Raw genomic sequence first — 18,357 nt, 5'->3', positions numbered from 1 at the left:
GTGTATTTTATATATGGTAGTGGATATACTTCCATGCTACTATCTCCATTCGTCTCACCCTCTCCTTGACCCCCTACCCTCCATGCCCACGAGTCTGTTCTCTATGCATGCATCTCCATTGCTGCCCTGCAGATAGGTTCATCAGTACCATCTTTCTAGATTCCATATATAAAGCATGAGTATTTTAAGGCCATATTGCAGCTAATACTGATGCACACTGTTGGCCAGGTCACTGCTTTACTTACAGTTACTGTGCCTTCTCTAGAAGGTGTCTGGAATTGCCCACACCGTGTGACAATGTTACAATATGGATGAGCATCTGTTAGGAAATGCTTTAAGACCACTAGGCTCTGTCATAGGTTTGACAGGTCCACATCCTGAGACAGGAGATTAATGGACTGCCCAGATATAATTTTGAAAATCCTGTCAACACCTCTTCTAAAAAGCTCTAAGGCTGAGAGGATTTCACTACTGTGTCAAGTCTGATGAGCTAACTGTAGAGGGCAGAATGCAGGGAAGTGGATTCGGAGACTAGAGCCCAGTTCAATTCCATGATTTACTGGTAATGTTCACCATCGTGGTTCTAGTAGAAAAACGATAAAGCAAGTAAGCCAAAACAGTGAAGGGAAGAAGGAAATAAAAGCTGACAACATTTTCCAAGGTGTAGCCAATTAAACAGCTGTTTATTCTGATGTTTGCAAGCGGAATGAATGTTACCAGTTCTTAACTTGCAAACGAATGAATATGAGAGCTTACAGAAAATCAAACTGCCTTTACTGCTCTACACTGGAGTGAGGGGAGGGGGAGGGGGGCAGCCACAGGATGTGAGAGAGCACTCCCACTTCCTTGCATCTACTCTGGGCCAAGCACTTTTTACATATCTCACTTAATCCTCAAAACAACTCTTCAAGGTGGAGTGACTCCTGGCTCACAGATAAAGAAAGTGAGCTGCAGAGGCATTCTTAGGGGGCTTGCTTAAACCCCAACGCCAAGGAGGCTGAATTAGGATTTGCATGTAGGCATCTCTGACTCTGAAGCCCAAGATTTTTGTCATTACGCCACTGCCACTTTCCTCAGGTGTTAAATTCTGAGAGGATTTGTTTCTTTTGTTCAGGTATTGGGTTGGCCCAAAAGTTCGTTTGATGTTTTCCATTACATCGTATGGAAAAACCCACATGAACCTTTTGGTCAACTCTATTCTTTATTGCTTGGTCACTGCTAAAACAGCAACTAACCATTTCATAATAACCACCACTAACACTTAAAAGAGAATTTAGTATGTGCCAGGAGCCACTCTAAGAGCTCTACAAACAGGACACCATTTACTGCTCCCAACAGACAGTCTGGTCTCAGAGTCCGTGTTCCTAACCAGCATATCATATTGATAATGCTCATAAAGGTTAGAAATCATATATAGCTTAAGAATTGAACCTTACCCTAATCTGACCCTTGACAAAAATATGTAGCTCACAGACACAAGAAAGTATGTTCTAAATTCTGTAAACACACATGGGGCAGGTATACAGGTAGAATTCAACAGTTCTCCAAACTTCCAACTTGAAAGCAAATTAAATACCAGCATTTGACATGATGCAATCTGTGTTTTTGGTTCTTGTAACTGTCATACACAAGATCAGCTTCCAGATAATGTCCCATAGTCTTTAGAGGTTTTCAGGCACATGCACTCAGGGACTGCAAGGAGATCAAACCAGTCAATCCTAAAGGAAATCAATCCTGAATATTCACTGGAAGGACTGATACTGAAGCTGAAGTTCCAATACTGTGCCCAACTGATATGAAAAGCCAACTCATTAGAAAAGACCCTGATGCTAGGAAGGATTGAAGGCAGGAGGAAAAGGGGACAACGGAGGACGAGATGGTTGGATGGCATCACCAACTCAATGGGTGTGAGTTTGAGCAAGCTCTGGGAGATGGCAGAGGATAGAGAAGCCTGGTGTGCTGCAGTCCATGGGGTCAAAGACAGTCCGACACAACTGAGCAACTGAACAACAACAATTCAGATTTCTGATACTTCTGACTTAGTTCCAAACACAAACTTCTAGGAAGTCTGGCATTTTCTCCCTTCTCTTCTCTAGCCCTATAACCAAATATTTTATTTTAGTTTGAACTAAGAAAAGAAATAACATTAGTATATTACAATTACAGTATAAAAGTTAGAGGGCTTCCCAGGTGGCGCTAGTGGTAAAGAACCCACCTGCCAATGCAGGAGACATAGAGACATGGGTTCAGTCCTTGGGTTGAGAAGATCCCCTGGAGAAGGAAATGGCAACCCACCCAAGTATTCTTGCCTGGAGAATCCCACGGACAGAGAAGCCTAGTGGTCTACAGTCTAAAGGATCACAAAGAGCTGGATACCACTAAAGTGACTTAGCACACACGCATGCATACAAGTTTGCAATTACACAGTGTTTTCACATACTTTCTTATTTGATCGGCAAAACAATCCTGTAAAGCTGACAGGGCAGGTGTTAGCTTCATTTTTCAGATAACTACATTCAATATTTGCCAAATTTCCCAAGACTACAAAGCTAATTAGCGAGTAAGCCTGAAAAAGAATCAATCTCTTAGCTTTCTAATCCTGTGTTCTTTTCCACGAGATCCCATGCCAGAGACTATCCAACCACCCAGAGACAACACAAAATCGTCTTGAGAGTCGTATGTTCAAAGCTGAGCAGACTGTCCTTTCCTAACTCAGCTTTGCTTCCAGACTACCCTGCACTGCTCGCTGCTTCCACTGTTTTTCCAGCTCCCAGGCCAGGAGCCTCAGGTTCATATGAGGGTGACTGATTCTTCCTTCTCAGTGAAGCCATAAAACTAAACAATGGACAAGTCTAGTACCTATTCCTTTGAACTCTGATTTGTTCTTCTCCTTTTTAAAAAAACAATTTTATTTATTTTTGGCTGTGCTGGGTCTTCACTGCTACTCAGGCATTTTTTTCTAGCTGCAGAGGGTGCAGGCTACTCTCTAGCAGCCACGTGCGTGCTTCTCATTGCAGTGGCTGCTCCTGTTGTAGAGCACGGGCGCTAGGGTGCGTGGACTTCAGCAGTCACCACTCCTGGGCTCTAGAGCACAGACTCAGCAGCTGTAGTGCATGAGCTTAGCTGCTCTGGGGCATGTGCAATCGTCCCAGCCCAGGGATCAAATCCGTAGCTCCTGTATTGGCAGGCAGATTCTCTACCGCTGAGCCACCAGGGAAGTCCTTGATTTGTTCTCTGATTTCTATATCCATGTCAGGCCAGGCCCTCGTCAGCACCTGATCCTGGAACTACAACAACTGATTTTCTAGGTATTTCTCACCTCTGGTCTCTTCCTGCACAGCTGCCAGGGGATGCTTCTAAAGCCAACCTGCACCGAGTCTGTTCCTATGTTGATGTTCTGAACTTCACACAGCAAGTCTCTTCTGTGCCTTTCAAGATTTTCCACAATCTGATTTTTTTTTACCAACCCAAATTGCAAGGGCATGAATGACCTTTTCTGAGCATCCACTGAGCCAGATATCTATAAACTGTGGCCTAATATACTTTATTTAATCCTACGAAGCAAAGTATTATCCCCATCTTACACATGAGAAGGGATGGGGCTCAGAAAGATCATGTGATTTGCCCTTAGTCACACGGCCAACAGAAGTTGAATAAAATGGTGAAATTTGTATCTTTTAACTCCAGTACAGTACCATGTAATGTCAGGTGGTACGGTGGTAAAGAACCTGCCTGCCAGTGCAGGAGACACGGGTTCCATCCCTGGGTCGGGAAGATCCCCTGGAGGAGGAAAGGGCAACCCGCTTCAGTATCCTTGCTGGGAAATCTCCTGAACAGAGGAGCCTGGGGGCTACAGCCCATGGGTCGCAAAGAGTCGGACAGGACTGAGCGACCAAGCACGGGATGCTTTACATGGCGGCTGCCTCATAATCTTTGAACTACCCAAACTTCCCACTTTAACCCAATATGCTCCAGACACACAACCCAAGTGCCTGTCAGGCAGCTTCACTCACATCCCACAAGCACCTTAAAATGTCTAATAGTGAACTCTCAGTTTCTATTTTACTTAAATGTGTCCTTCCCCTAGTCCTTCCCCTGAGAAGAAAATGAAACCTCCACCTACCAGCTGCCGAAGCCAGAAGTCTGGGAATCATGACACACCCCTTTCACTCACTCCTACTCTTGTCCAGCTGATCCATAAAATCTGCGAGCCTTACTTCCCAGGCATCTGACTCACGCTGGTCTATCTCACTCCACCTCTGGTTCCTCACCGAGGCTCTTGCACAACCGTCTCCCCGATCTCCACACAACCCACGTCCCCAGAGAATGGCCCGTCACCTTTAAAAAGATGAATCCAACTGTGCAACCGCCCCTCAAAATATAGCAGGAAAGACGAACAATAGGGAGGACTCTCACAAACGTCATTTTGAACGAAAGTGGTCAGAGATTCCACTTACACAGTACACAGTGTGATTTCATTTACACAGGGGTCAGAAACAGGATGAAGTTAGGCCTAAATCTATGGGGACGGCTGTCAGAATAGTAGCTGCTTTCTTGAAAATGGTGCTGTAGACACTGGAAGGGGGCCACAGGGAGGTTTCTGAGCCATTGGTTATGTTTGATTTATTCATCTAGATAGTAATGACATGATTTACTGAAATAAGCAAAAATAAGCAACAAAACCTTCAATGCCCTCCCAGTGGCACTCAAGTAAAATCCGGGCTCAGCACCATGCCTGCGTGCTCAGGCCTCAGTTTGTAAACTACCAAAGTCATCTACCATCACTCGCCACAGAAGCATCGCACTCCGGCCACAGGGGCTTCTTATCAATTTCTCAAATGTGCCCTCTTCATTTCTGTCATTGGAATTTTCACCTCTGTTGCTCCAACTACCTGAACACTCATTATCTCTCAGAGAAGACTTCTGCGGTCCCTAGCACCCTCTCCTCACTGAGTCTGTTTTGTGTCCTTTATAACAGCACTTACAATAACATGCCTTATACAAATATGCGTTTGCCTTTTTATGGTCTCTCTCCCTCATTCCACTGCATGCTCTATAAGCATAGGGACTATGGATATCTTATTCAAGGCTAGATATTCAATACTCTTCAGTTAATAAATGAATGAAAGCATCCCTGACCTCAAAGGGCTTAAAACTAATATACCTTCACTGACCTGCAGGATTTCTGGGGATATTCGCCTATAATGTAACTCTACTCACTCACTAATTCCTGGTTTGGTAAAAAATGAGTTATGCTTATTGTAAAAAAACAAACAGAACACTGACACCCATAGTTACATGGTCAACTGATCTTCCACAAAGGTGTCAAGTAATTCGAGGAAAAGGACTTCCCTGGTGGCTCAGTGGTAAAGAATTCGCCTGCCAATGCAGAAGACATGGGTTCCATCCCTGGGTCAGGAAGATCCCCTGGAGAAGGAAATGGCAACCCACTCCAGTATTCTTGCCTGGAGAATTCCACGGACAAAGGGGCCTGGAGGGTTACAGTCCATGGGGTTGCAAGAGAGTTGGGCACAACATAGTGACTGAACAACAACAACAAATTCAAGGAAAAAGGATGGTATTTTCAACAGACAAGGCTGGAAAAAAAAATATGACTGGATAGCTGTTTGGGAAGAGCAAACCTCACCCTTACTTTACTTTATACAAAAAAATACTTAAAGTTAGTTCGTAAACCTGGTACTCAAACCATAAAACTTCTAGACTAAAAACATGGGAGAAAATATCCAATTGTGTTAGGCAGAGATTTCTTCCACAGGATGCAAATATCATGACCTACGAAAGAAAAAGATGGATAAAATGGACTTCAAAATTAAAAACTCTTGTTCTTCAAAAGACACAGTTAAAAGGGAAAAAAAGTGAATTACAGGCAGAGAGAAAGGTATCTGCAAAGTACATATCTCATAAAAAACATACTTATTCTCTTACATTCTAGGAAATGGGGAGAGACCCACTAAGGGTTTTTGAGCAAAAACGGGACCAGTGAAATGACGGTTTCAATATTCTTCACTCTATGGGTGGCTTACCAATTGCAAACAGGACTGCGCACAGGACAGGGCACTTCACACGAGGGAGTTAGATACGGTTTTACCAGAGGCAGGCCAGCTGGCCTTCCGGGCCTCGTGGTGTGATTCATGCACACATCATCATTCCCCAAGTCCCCTTCCCAGTGCTTACACCAAACCTCAAAATGAGGAAGCAATCAGACAAATCCAAAGTGTGGGACCTTCTCTCAGAAAACTGGTCCCGGCTCTTAAAAAAGTGAAAGTTACAAAGCTCTTTATTTGAAAAGACCAGTGCAATTCGTGAACTTTGATTAAATCCTGGATGTAAACACAAGCATACACAAAGAGGTAAAAAACAGTGTTTAGGAGAAAATGAGAATTTAAAACGCAAACTAGGGGCTTCCCTCATGACCAAGACTCCACTCTCCCCATGCAGGGGGGCCAGGTTCCACCCCTGGCCAGAGAGCTAGATCCCACACACTGCAACTGCAGGTCCTGCCTGCAGCAACTAGGACCCAGCACGGCCAAAGAAATAAATATAATAATATTTCAAAAATAAATAAAATAACTAGCTATTAAACAATGGTGCTGTTAATTTTCAAGGGTATGATAACACTAATCTGTTAATGTAAGAGAATGTCCTTATTCTTAGAAGAGCTATGCTTAAATATTTAAAGTGTCCTAGGATCCACAACTTTCAAATGGTTTAACATTTTAACAGTACATATATCTAGAGTAAAACAAAGCAGCCAAAAAATGTTAACAACTAATCTAGGTGTCGACTATAATAGTCTTTTAATTTTCCTAAAGATTTGAAAATTTTGAAAGGGAAATGTTGGGGAAAAAAATAAAAAATTTAGCTAAGGGGCTGGAAGAAATATTAAAAAGAAAAAGCAACTGCTTCTTAAGGCAGAACAGCATGCATTAAATCCTGACAGCGTATTCTGACCAACTCAACCAAACGGCTCAGTGTATCATATTTTCTAGGAAGTCTAAGCATGAATAGAGCCACACTTTCTCATATTGCACCTCCAAATAACACAATAATGCAATCAAGAAAGCAATTTTGATAATTAAAAAAAAAAGATATTTTGAGACTATAAAATTCTTTACATAGTGATTTTTATACATACTGGAGTCTAGTGGCCAGCATTCAAACAGCAGACACACTAACTGATATAGAGAATTAGGAGCCAGAGATGCGAGTTCCATCCCTAGGTTGGGAAGATCCCCCGGAAGGAGGGCACAGCCACCCACTCCAGTATTCTTGCCTAGAGAATTCCATGGACAGAGGAACCTGGTGGGCTGCAGTCCATGGGTTCGCACAGTTGGACACAACTTAGTGACTAAACAACAGCAACAGTGTTGCTGTAGGAATTAAGAGAATCCATGAGCAGTACTTTGGACAATGCCCAGAGTTAGAGCTCAGTATCTGTTGGCTGTTACCATAATATTATCATTCAGCACAATGCTGGGCACACAGAACTTAGGAAAAACCTGATCTCTGACCCAAAGGCATTTACAGTTTCTTTAGTATATAAGACAAGATAGGATATTATGGTCAGGGCTTATAAAACAGTAAACAATGTAAACAACATTAAACAGAAGTGACTAAGAGTCACACTGTGTCATCACACTTACAACAGACACTGAGAACAGTGCTCACGTGGCAAGGAGGCCTCGAGACCACGAAAGACAGGCAGGACTGGAGGTTAGGTGTTTTTCACCCACACATTTTAAAACTACTCCACAAGAGTCATCAAAAACTCTCACACCTTGGTCATTAACAAAGCCCTGATAAAGATGTTTTAACCTTTTTTGTATTAGTAAAGTAATAGTAATAATGACTAGCATTTGAGGACTTAACTACACGTCAATACTATCTCAAATACTTCACATCTGTGTGATTATTTCACTCCCCAAAACAGGTCTTTGAGGAAATACTATTACTACCCCCATTTCACAAGTGAAAATGAAGGCCAGTGTGATTAAGTGACTTCCTCAGCCAGACATCCTGTAAATGGAGAATCCACACAGAGGCCCTCTGCCCCACAGTCAGACTGGCTCTTGACAAGTAAACGCATTGCCCACAGTCCCTAAGTATGTCAAGTAAACAGCAACACGAACATTCACTTTACTGAATTACTTACTGAAGTAATTATTTACTGAATTGTTTACTGAAATCATAACGCACACTTCCTGAGCGTTAGCTCCGCTGCCCAGAGCTAACAATTTGGTGGGAGACGTAATGGACTAGTATTCGGTCCATTGTAATATGTAGTTCCAAGTAAATAAAACCACCACAGGCTAACAATTTAGGACAAATTCTTCCTCTGACCAATGTTTTCACACTGGTTTTTAAGATGAAAGAAATCAGTGAATGAAAAAAAAAAAAGTTGAAAAGAAATCAATGAATGAATACTTTTCCCTTATTTTTGATGAAGCTGTTCACAAACATTTTTTATAACTTTATTTGTTTATTTATGGCTGTTCTGGGTCTTCGTTGGTGCATGGTCTTTTCTCTAGTCATGCTATGCAAGCTCTAGGCGCACGGGCTTCAGTGGTTGTGGTATGTGGGCTGAAGAATTGTGGCTCCCAGGCTCTAGAGCCAGGCTTGGTAGCTGTGGCACACGGGCTTAGTCGCCCTGAGGCATGTGGGATCTTCCCTGACCAGGGATCAAACCCGTGGCAGGAGGATTCTTGACCACTGAGCCATCAGGGAAGCTCCATAGACATTTTTAAAGGAAAACAGTTGAAAATTATCAACTAAAGCTTTAGGCCATTCATTCTCCAGCTTATTCAGGAGAGGAGTGATAACAGAAAAGTTTACTTAAGTCAATCTCAGATACAAAGTCTAAAAAAAAAAAAAAAAAGCATATGATGTTTCAGATGAACAGCTGAGCTACTCAAGTATTCATGACATGTTAAATGTAAAGTCTAAGTCACCATAACAAATTCTTATCCTAATGTGAACAATTTCCTTTTGTAGACTGTACATACTGCTGGATTCTACTTTACAGAATTACACACCGTGCTGTATGTACTTATTTTCCTATGTTTAACATCAGTTTCTTCTCTACAAGAAAAAAACACTTCATATTTCATTATAGGTTAAAATTCCTCATATTGACATCATTATTCAGGCTTTTTGGAATCAGAAGTAGCTCTAAAGGTGTCATATAAATAACCCATTTTTGTCTTCAGACCCAATTACCCCTTCAATACATTCCTAGGTTACTTAATTTGTAAATCCAACCACATCACTTTTCTGTTTAAAAGCTGTCAATGATTTCTAGAAAAAGCCAAAGTAGTTTGGCCCACAGAGCACACAGGCCCTCCAAGCAAGGTCCCCATCCCCATCTCCAGCCTCAAGTCACTTCTGTACACTGGTAATGTCAGGTTACTCGGAATCACTGTACACGCTGGGATTTCACACCACTGTACCTTTACTAATATTGTCTCCTATGCCTGCCATGCTGAGTCACTTCAGTCATGTCCCACTCTGTGTGTGACCCCATGGACTGTAGCCCACCCAGCTCCACTGTCCATGGGATTCTCCAGGCAAGAATACTGGAGTGGGTTGCCATGCCCCTCTCCAGGGGATCTTCCTGACCCAGGGATTAAACAGGCATCTCTTACACCTAACCTGCATCAGCAGGTGGGTTCTTTACCACGAGCACCACCCAGGAAGCCCAATTCTTTTACTTTTTTTTTTTTGCTTATTTAACCATCTTGAACTCAGAGAGTTATTTCCTAGAAGTACTCACTTAAGTTCCATGCTAGTCTGAGTAACTTTTCTCTGTTTCCTAAGATAAATAATACCTCTTAGAATTCATCATGAAACTGTCTGTGTGATTTTCTTAAGAGCAGGAAGTAATTTTATTCATCCATATGCTCCTAGAACCCAAATTGAAAGCTAGAGGAGGGGCTTCAGTGAATCTTTGAAACTAAACTGTATGAACTTAAGGGAGCTATTACATATAAATGAACTGCTTCAAAGAGTAGTTGAGGATCTTTCTATGAAGAATGCAAGATAATATAAAGGCAACTGTGGTCTCCTCAGGAATATCCTTGGCAAAATCTGACCATTCTCCAAGCCATTACTGAGATTCTCCTTAGTTCTGGACCATGCTTCTCTGCGAGGCTTAAAGCCCCGAGAGACTGATATGACGTCAAATGCATTTCCAAGGAGAGTCTACTAACCCAACGAAACACCGAAAGATATCAAAAACTCCTTTATAAGGGGATCTATTTAAAACTCCAGTGTTAACCAATTTTTACTTTCTGCCTAGAATGATGTATGTGTAGGAGAATGAGCTGTAATGTTCCCAAAGTGCCTTGTTTTCTCTGATACAAACATATTTACAAGGACCTGGTTCAGAGGATTCTGGAAAGTGTTCACCACATCAAGATGTTAGGGAGTGGGCTAGTATGTCGTGGGGATACAGTCTGAAAATGGGGCTCCTTCTCCCAAGGACGGGAAAGGAGCTAGAGGTGGAGATCTGAGCAGTGGGGTTAAGCCAAACTCCTGAAGTGACCCTTTCCTCTTCACCCGACTCCTCTCAGACATCCAGTTTTTCAAAGTCCTGTGCCTCCAAGCCTGATCTCACTTGAGTTCCTGCCAGGCTTACGTGTGTACCACATTAGCACCCCAGTGACCTGAAGATTCTATGTAATTGTTTTATGTATATATGCAAATACACAAATGTCAACATTTTAAGTAATCTGATAAACTCTTTGGAACCATGCAAAAAACAGAAATAAAACCCTAGTGTTATTAATACTGTAGATATGAAATTCAGAATGTGGAAGCTCTCTAGCTCAAACTGTCAAAATCACAGTTAACTGACTTAGCATGAAAATGAATCCTTATTTTTGAAACCTATTCCAGTTGTTATAATCAATCTTACTAAAATACACAGTGTACTTGATATATCAACATTACAATTTTTACAGCTAAAGAAAAATAGTAGAATATAACGTGATTCCCATAGCACAGAAGAGGGTGGCCTCCCTTTACTCCAGGATAAACAAGGGATCCAGATGTTTCTTTATGTGAACTGCACAAGAAATATTTCTCAAGGTTTATGATAAATCCACAGTCTGCATGTGTTTCTATAGTAACAGTGCACGCAGACAGTCTACAGATGTGAACCAGCTATGCTGCTTCTTGAAAACCTGGCATTTTTACTGTTTGATGATTTCTGTGGCAAACCACTATAAAAACAATACATAATGTTCAAAATTTAGAGGTTATTTGTACTTTAAAGCAAAAAAAAAATTGATATTAAATTTAAGTATATACAAATTGAGGTGTAACAAGAGAAAGCTGTCAAATATATTCATATACTGATTTCTAACTGAATGATCACTAACACTTGAAAGTCAGATCCTGTATTTGAAATCAGTTGAATACATACAAGCATTACCCCTCCAAAAATATCAACTGAGACTCATATTTAATGACAGAATATGAAGATTTCTTGATGACAGCATCAAGGGAGTCATTTTACTATTTTTTCCCCAAATCTACACCAAGAAGAAAATGGTAACAGGAGTTAATTTTATTTTTTTTAAAAAGGGTCCATTATTTTTAGTACATAGGTCTGCAAAGGTAAAACCAGGGCCTCTATGAAGTAAAAACTTGAAAAAACATGCAGAATCTATATAGGAAGAATGCTAAAATCCCCTAAATGCTAGGAGACTCCCTTTCTTTTTGCTTATATGTTCTCTTCATATTTTAATCACGTCTATGATCAGAGTGATCCTTTGACTATAAGCTATAAATTCTGTATTACCCATTTTGGCTTTCATAATTTAAAAATTGTTTAATTGTTAGTAATGTAATGACAAAAGTGTATTGTTAAAAAAAAGAACAGAAGTATATAATTTTGTTATAATTTTCTGTTTTAAAACTATGAGTCATTCATCCTTTTTGAAAATAAGAGAGAAATATTTTTAAAGAGTCCAAACACACACCTTTAAAAATCAGGAAACATAAAACCGCTACTAAGTATGAACAAGATGCAAATTATGTTAAAAATTGATATTCTTCCTTCACAAGCCTTTTGACATTATTACTTCACTGCACATACAAAAAACTGGGGGTGAAAGTTATAGGGAAAAAAATCAGCCATTTGGTTCTAAGAACTTGATCATGCCTCTTTAGTACCAAAAAGGGAATGAGTAATAATATTTACCTTTTAATCACTAAAAGTAGCTAGAATTGATAGCATCTAATCTGGCTATCTGGCTATGCTATAGACAAAAAGCACTAACTGAATTTGGTACAGTGACTACACAACTCAATGTCAATTTTTCAAACTAAGTGTGTCCTGCTTGAAAATTTTTAATCAAGGAAATTTAAATCCAACTCTTTGCGACACTATGGACTGGAGCATGCCCCTGTCAAGGAAATACAAAGTTAATAAATTGAAGTGGTGTTCCATTTGTTTTTAAGTTATCTTATCTTTTGAAGGAACTAAAACTGTATCAGTTTACAAGACTTAACATTTATTCACAAACAAACAATAGTACTTCTAAAAGCAACCAAGAGTTACACAGTTGGTAGTTACAGCGGTCTATCCATATCTGTAACTATAGTGGTATAAAGGCAAATTATTTCTGACAAATTGGGCATTTTCTCTCAGTTTGTTAAATTCCCATTATAATACAAAGGCTTGAATTTGGAGGCTGCTACATAAATATATTAACTCTACAGGTACTTTTAATTTCCTTATGACTTTGGAATGAAAATTTGAGGATGTCAAAATCATGAGGTTTGAAGAGAGTGCTGGTCAAACTTCTGAATCATTTAAAGAGGTTTACTACCATTCTGATTGAGGCTAACTCTTTGAAAGTTTAATGCAAAAAAAAAAAAAAAAGTGCGGGGAATTCCCTGGTGGTTCAGTGGTTAGGACTCTGTGTTTCACTGTGGGGGACTTGGGTTCAGTCCTTGGTCAGGGAACTAAGATCCTGCAAGCCAAGTGGTGCAACCCAAAAAAAAAGTTAAAATTTCATGTTATGATTAAGGGGAAAATATTTTCTTTTCTGAACTATATTTCAGCAATTATACTAATAAAACATCAATTCTCCAAATGATACCAAGGCTCACAGTATTTTAGTATGTTAAATGAATGTTCTTTATTAGTAAACCTTATCTGGGTACACGACTTAAAGGTACTTTCCGAGGTAGCCTTCTAAAAAGAACTCTAAGCTGGTGACTAATTTCTGGGTTAAACTGGAAAATCTGCTTGCTTTAAAAAATAAACAATTCAGGAGAGAATATATTTCCTGTATATTGTCACGTGATTTTACTCATCTATCCACCAAGATAGAAAAGGAATCACATCATTTTTATACAATTACCAACAACATCTACCCAAATCAAAATAGTCTTGCTCCATCCTTATCTCATAAACTCAAGATGCATCAAAAATGCTCTTCTAGAACAGGATTTGTTACAGGACATTTATTCATCAAGCAATTAAGCAAAAGCATAAGACTGGCCACTCTTTTTAATAAATGAAGAAATAAAATCTGAATCTGATGCTTAAACAATAAAAATGAAACAGAAATAAATACTGGTAAGGTTTTCTTGCTCCCCACTAAGATACAGTATTATAGTCTTACTTTCTTAAAAGACACAGTAATATTCCTACAGAATGCCCTGCTAATCTGTCAATTTGACTCAATTTAAATAAGTGAATGCTGTCACAGAAGGCTACATAGTGTCTTGTTCCATTTATGTGAAATGTCCAGAATAGGTAAATCCATAGACAGAAAGCAGAGTGGTGGTTATGGGGTTAGGTAAGAGGAGGAAACAACCGAGGCTATATCAAAAGGAATGCTCTAAAATAAAAGAAATCAAGAAAGTATTTGCAAAAAATAAATAAATAAAAACAAAGTATTTGCATATATTTCTCAACAATAAAGTCTACAATATCCATACAAAGATTTACTGGTTTGTACACACATATACAATGTACTCGAAATATAAAGCTCTACATTTAGTAACCTACAGTGATTAAAAGGTGAGGTACTGGCAAAGAGACAGACAATGAAACAGACTATGACCTGAGACACAGACCTAAGCTTACACAGGAACTTGGCATGGAACAGAAGAGTCATGGCAGATGAGTAAAGAAAGGATAGGAGATTCAAAGAATGGTACCAGACAACTGTTTATCCACATACGAAAAAAATTACACTCTCGTAATAGCACCCCACTCCAGTACTCTTGCCTGGAAAATCCCATGGATGGAGGAGCCTGGAAGGCTGCAGTCCATGGAGTCGCTGAGGGGCGGACACGACTGAGAGACTTCACTTTCACTTTTCACTCTCATGCATTGGAGAAGGCAATGGCAACCTACTCCAGGATTCTTGCCTGGAGAATCCCAGGGATGGGGAAACCTGGTGGGCTGCTGTCTATGGGGTCGCACAGAGTCGGACACGACTGAAGTGACTTAGCAGCAGCAGCACCACCATGTAATATACCACCTCCAGGTGAAATAAAGACCAGATATAAAAAGTCAAAAATTAAAAACTTCTAAGGAAAAACAAAAACATAAAATGGAAGTAGATCATTATGAACTTAAGGTGGGGAAGGACTTCTTAAACAATATATAAAGAGTACAAAACATTGATGAATAAAATCAACAATATTTTTTTTAACTGTACGTCAAAAGATAACACAAATGAGTGAGAAGACAATTCTCCAGACCAGAAGATAAACGAAGTGCACAGAGTAGAGCTGGGTTCTACCCTCCAACCTTCTGCCAGATCTGCTCAGTTCTGGCTATGTTCGCTGGCTGTGCCTTGTCATTTCTCATATGAATTCGAGTAGTAACTTTAAGCCGTTCTTCCTGCTTCCAAAACTGTCCACCTCCAATCTACTCTGTCTAGTACTGACAGTATTTAAAAACACCCCCCCACACACACACAAAAATGCAATAACTTCCCATGGCTCTCCACGCCTTAAAATAAACTCCAGAAAGCAAAAGGCCTTTTCTAGATTTGGCCCCTGCCTACTTGTCCAGCCTTCTCTCGTCCTGCTTCTGTATTCCGACCTTGGCTTCTACCTTGCTCTCATTTCCTCTCATATCACTCAGCTTTTAAGCTTCTGTTCAGCTGTGTTAAAATGCCCCAAGAAGCTTTTCCAGACCACCCCTCACCCACATCCTACCTACACCCCACTAGAGCACTAATACACCAGAGAGAGCCGTCTTGAGCTACAGGAAGGGTATGTATGCAAGTGAACATAATCTCAAAACATCGGTGTAGGAAATAAGAGTAAAATACTTGATTACATCCAGTCTGGATACCAGATGCTATCTGCTAATTGCCCTCTGTAGGCTGAGACAATGTTGGGCCGACGTTCATTCCAGCTCTTCCTTCCTTCCCATTCTGCCGCTGCTACAATAGGAGGGAGACCAAAAGTTGCAGCCAGGTTGTCCCCACCCCAATCCATACAGGTTCCTCTAATAAAGCACGTTGTTTACTGAGCACCTACTATGTACCCGTCACCACACTAAGCACTAAAGCTGTAGAGATGAAAATTCAGACATGGTTCCTGGAATCCCACAGGTGCATTACTACTGGAGAGAGAAAAAAAAAAAGCATGAAGGGAAAGTGCTGGAGATGAGGCTCCATTAAATGCACTTATTCATTTCATATTGAGGGCCTGTCTTACGTTTGGTCCTAAGTACTAGAGATAAAAGATGAGCAAGACAAGAGTCTCTGTGGACACAAAGGGACAAGTGTCCTGGAAGCCAAAGGAAAGCATCCGAGGGTGAGAAGTGGGGGGATGTGGGACAGAGAGGATTCAGGGGACCTCAGACATTTCCAGGTATAGGAAAACAAACAGTCCTAAACTGTGGAAGGGAGGGGAGTTACATTAACCTACATCACCTAAAACAGTTAAGAGCTTCCTTGGCATCTTAGTTTCACACCTTCTAAATGATCTAGATTATATACATATACTTCTTGATATGCTGCAAAACCAAATTACAAGGATTTGATGAAAGGACATTACATAATTCAGGGAAATAAAACAACTTCAATGCCAAAGAATATGGCAAGACTGAAGTTTACAATGAGGAACGGGACTATTCCATCTCTGAAACTGACATCAAGTGGTGAGCACACTCAATAAACAGATCAAACACAAGGGAATGCTACAGCAAGGGGCTACAGGCTTAGATGAACGATGTATGTTAATATGCACTAAGAGCCGTTAGGTAACTAGTGTTACTGAAATGCCACAGGCTCCTTTTTAGCAGCATGAATTCAGAACTGACTGTACAGTTTTGCTTTGTCCCTCCTAAAAGCATCATGAATAAAGCAGGCAAGTATCTACACCTTGATTTATATGACCAACATAAAACCAAATGAAAAGCAGGTAATCAGGACTAAGAGGAAATAAAACAAAATAAAATTTCCCCCTACTATTTTTAAGCTTTTTCAAAAATTTAGTATGTACTTTTACTATATTTCATCAAGTAATCTTTTCATGAGAATTAACTTATTGTGGAAGATACTTTATTAAGTTCTGGAAATTCAGGGGATAAACACAGCATACAAAAGAGTCACTGGTTGACAAGAGGTGTTTTTTCCCAGGAAACTGAATATTTACATAACTGTATATAATATGAAGCTTGCTACCATGAATCTAATAATTCTACAGGCATATATAAACTATTAACATATTTTCCAAAAGAGCAGTTATATTAAACAATGAAGCTTTGTCTTATGTTCAGAGTATAAAAACTGCAACCACTACTAATGGGATTAAGAGAAACTATCACAACATTATCTCTGTTGAGGATAACAAATTATAAGAAGAATCTGAAACTAATAAAAGTGAAAAAAGTGAAAGTTAAGTCACACAGTCCCTTATTTGTGATCCCATGGACTGTAGCTTGCCTGACTCCTCTGTTCATGGAATTCTCCAGGCAAGGGAGTACGGGAGTGGGTTGCCATTTTCTTCTCCAGGGGATCTTCTCTACCCAGGGATCAAATCCGGGTCTCCTGCATTGCAGGCAGATTCTTTACTAACTGAGCCACCAGGTACACCCTTTTTTTTGGATCATTTATAGGCTAATACAAAACCCGGACTAAATACAAAATCAACTTCTATTAGAATGCCAACCTGTATTAGAGGCGTCTTTGAGTAACTTCAGCATTCAGAGAATTGCCAAATGTGTTCTGATTTCTAAAGTTCATATTTATCTTTAATTTCCAAAGCAAAGGGTAGCCATGCCTTCTTTGGTCATGGAAAAACCAACCAACCAGCAAGACAAAACTGATACTTCACTTCTACCAGAAGTACTCGGTACTTTTATGTTTTGCTCACTGCTGTTAATTCTCTCCCCCAGCACAGTTAGGGAATGAACAAGGCTGCTAAATGAACACAGGAAAGGCAGAAGAGACAAAAGGAAATTAGAACCTCTATCTTATTGAATGTTCATTTCCAACCAGGTAATGAAGACAGAATTAAGTAGGATTTGGCTATCAAACTACAGTCAAAAGTATAGCTCCAGGGACTTCCCAGCAGTCCGGTGTTTAAGACTTTACCTTCCAATGCAGGGTGTGTGGGTTTGATCCCTGGTTGGGGAGCTAACATCCCACATGCCACACAGTGCAGCCTCAAACTAAAAAAAAAGAGGGGGGGAGAAGTACAACCCCAAATCATAGCATTAGTATTTACCATAGTAGGACTTCAACTTCATAATCTAAAATTATGCAGATAATTCCAATGTGTACCTCGTCAAATGTGCATGTTATACTAATCTCTAAAATTACTGACATTTCCCAAGAGCCAAATATGAGTTACCAAATCATATTTGGTCTTTAGCATCTGGACTTGACGTAAGCCACTGATCAAGAAGGAAGTGATCTGGGACTTCCCTGGTGGTCCGGTGGTTTAAGACTCCATGCTCCCAATGCAGGGCGCCCCCACTCCATCCCTGGTCAAGGAACTAGATCCTACCTGTCACAACTAACAATTCCATAGGCCACAACTAAGAACTGGTGCAGCCAAGTATTTTAAAAAGTGGTCCAAAATTCAAACATATGACTGAGAATCAGACTGAGAAAGCAACACAACTCATCAAGTTCACACTCTGAAACAAGGGTTTTCAGCGTCGGCACTGCTGACATTTGAGAAGGCTGTCATGTGTATTCGAGATATTTATCAGCATTCTGGCCTCTACCCACTAGATGCCTGTAGTCCACCTGGCCAATAATAATTAAAAAAAAAAAGTCTCTAAACATTGCCAAATGTCCCTTGGAGGGCAAAATCACCCTTGGGTTGAGAACCACTGCCCTAAAAGGA

At 40.2% G+C, this 18,357-nt stretch overlaps 1 protein-coding gene across 10 annotated transcripts in view; it reads right to left on the bottom strand.

The window, feature by feature from the left end:
* The window catches only part of NSD3 (nuclear receptor binding SET domain protein 3), a 103,974-nt gene that overhangs the window by 66,502 nt on the left and 19,115 nt on the right, over positions 1 to 18,357 (bottom strand). The window lies entirely within an intron of this gene.

Source organism: Bubalus bubalis, chromosome 1 (genome assembly GCF_019923935.1).
Source record: "Bubalus bubalis isolate 160015118507 breed Murrah chromosome 1, NDDB_SH_1, whole genome shotgun sequence".
NCBI lineage: Eukaryota > Metazoa > Chordata > Mammalia > Artiodactyla > Bovidae > Bubalus > Bubalus bubalis.
This window is presented reverse-complemented; position numbering and strand designations above follow the sequence as displayed.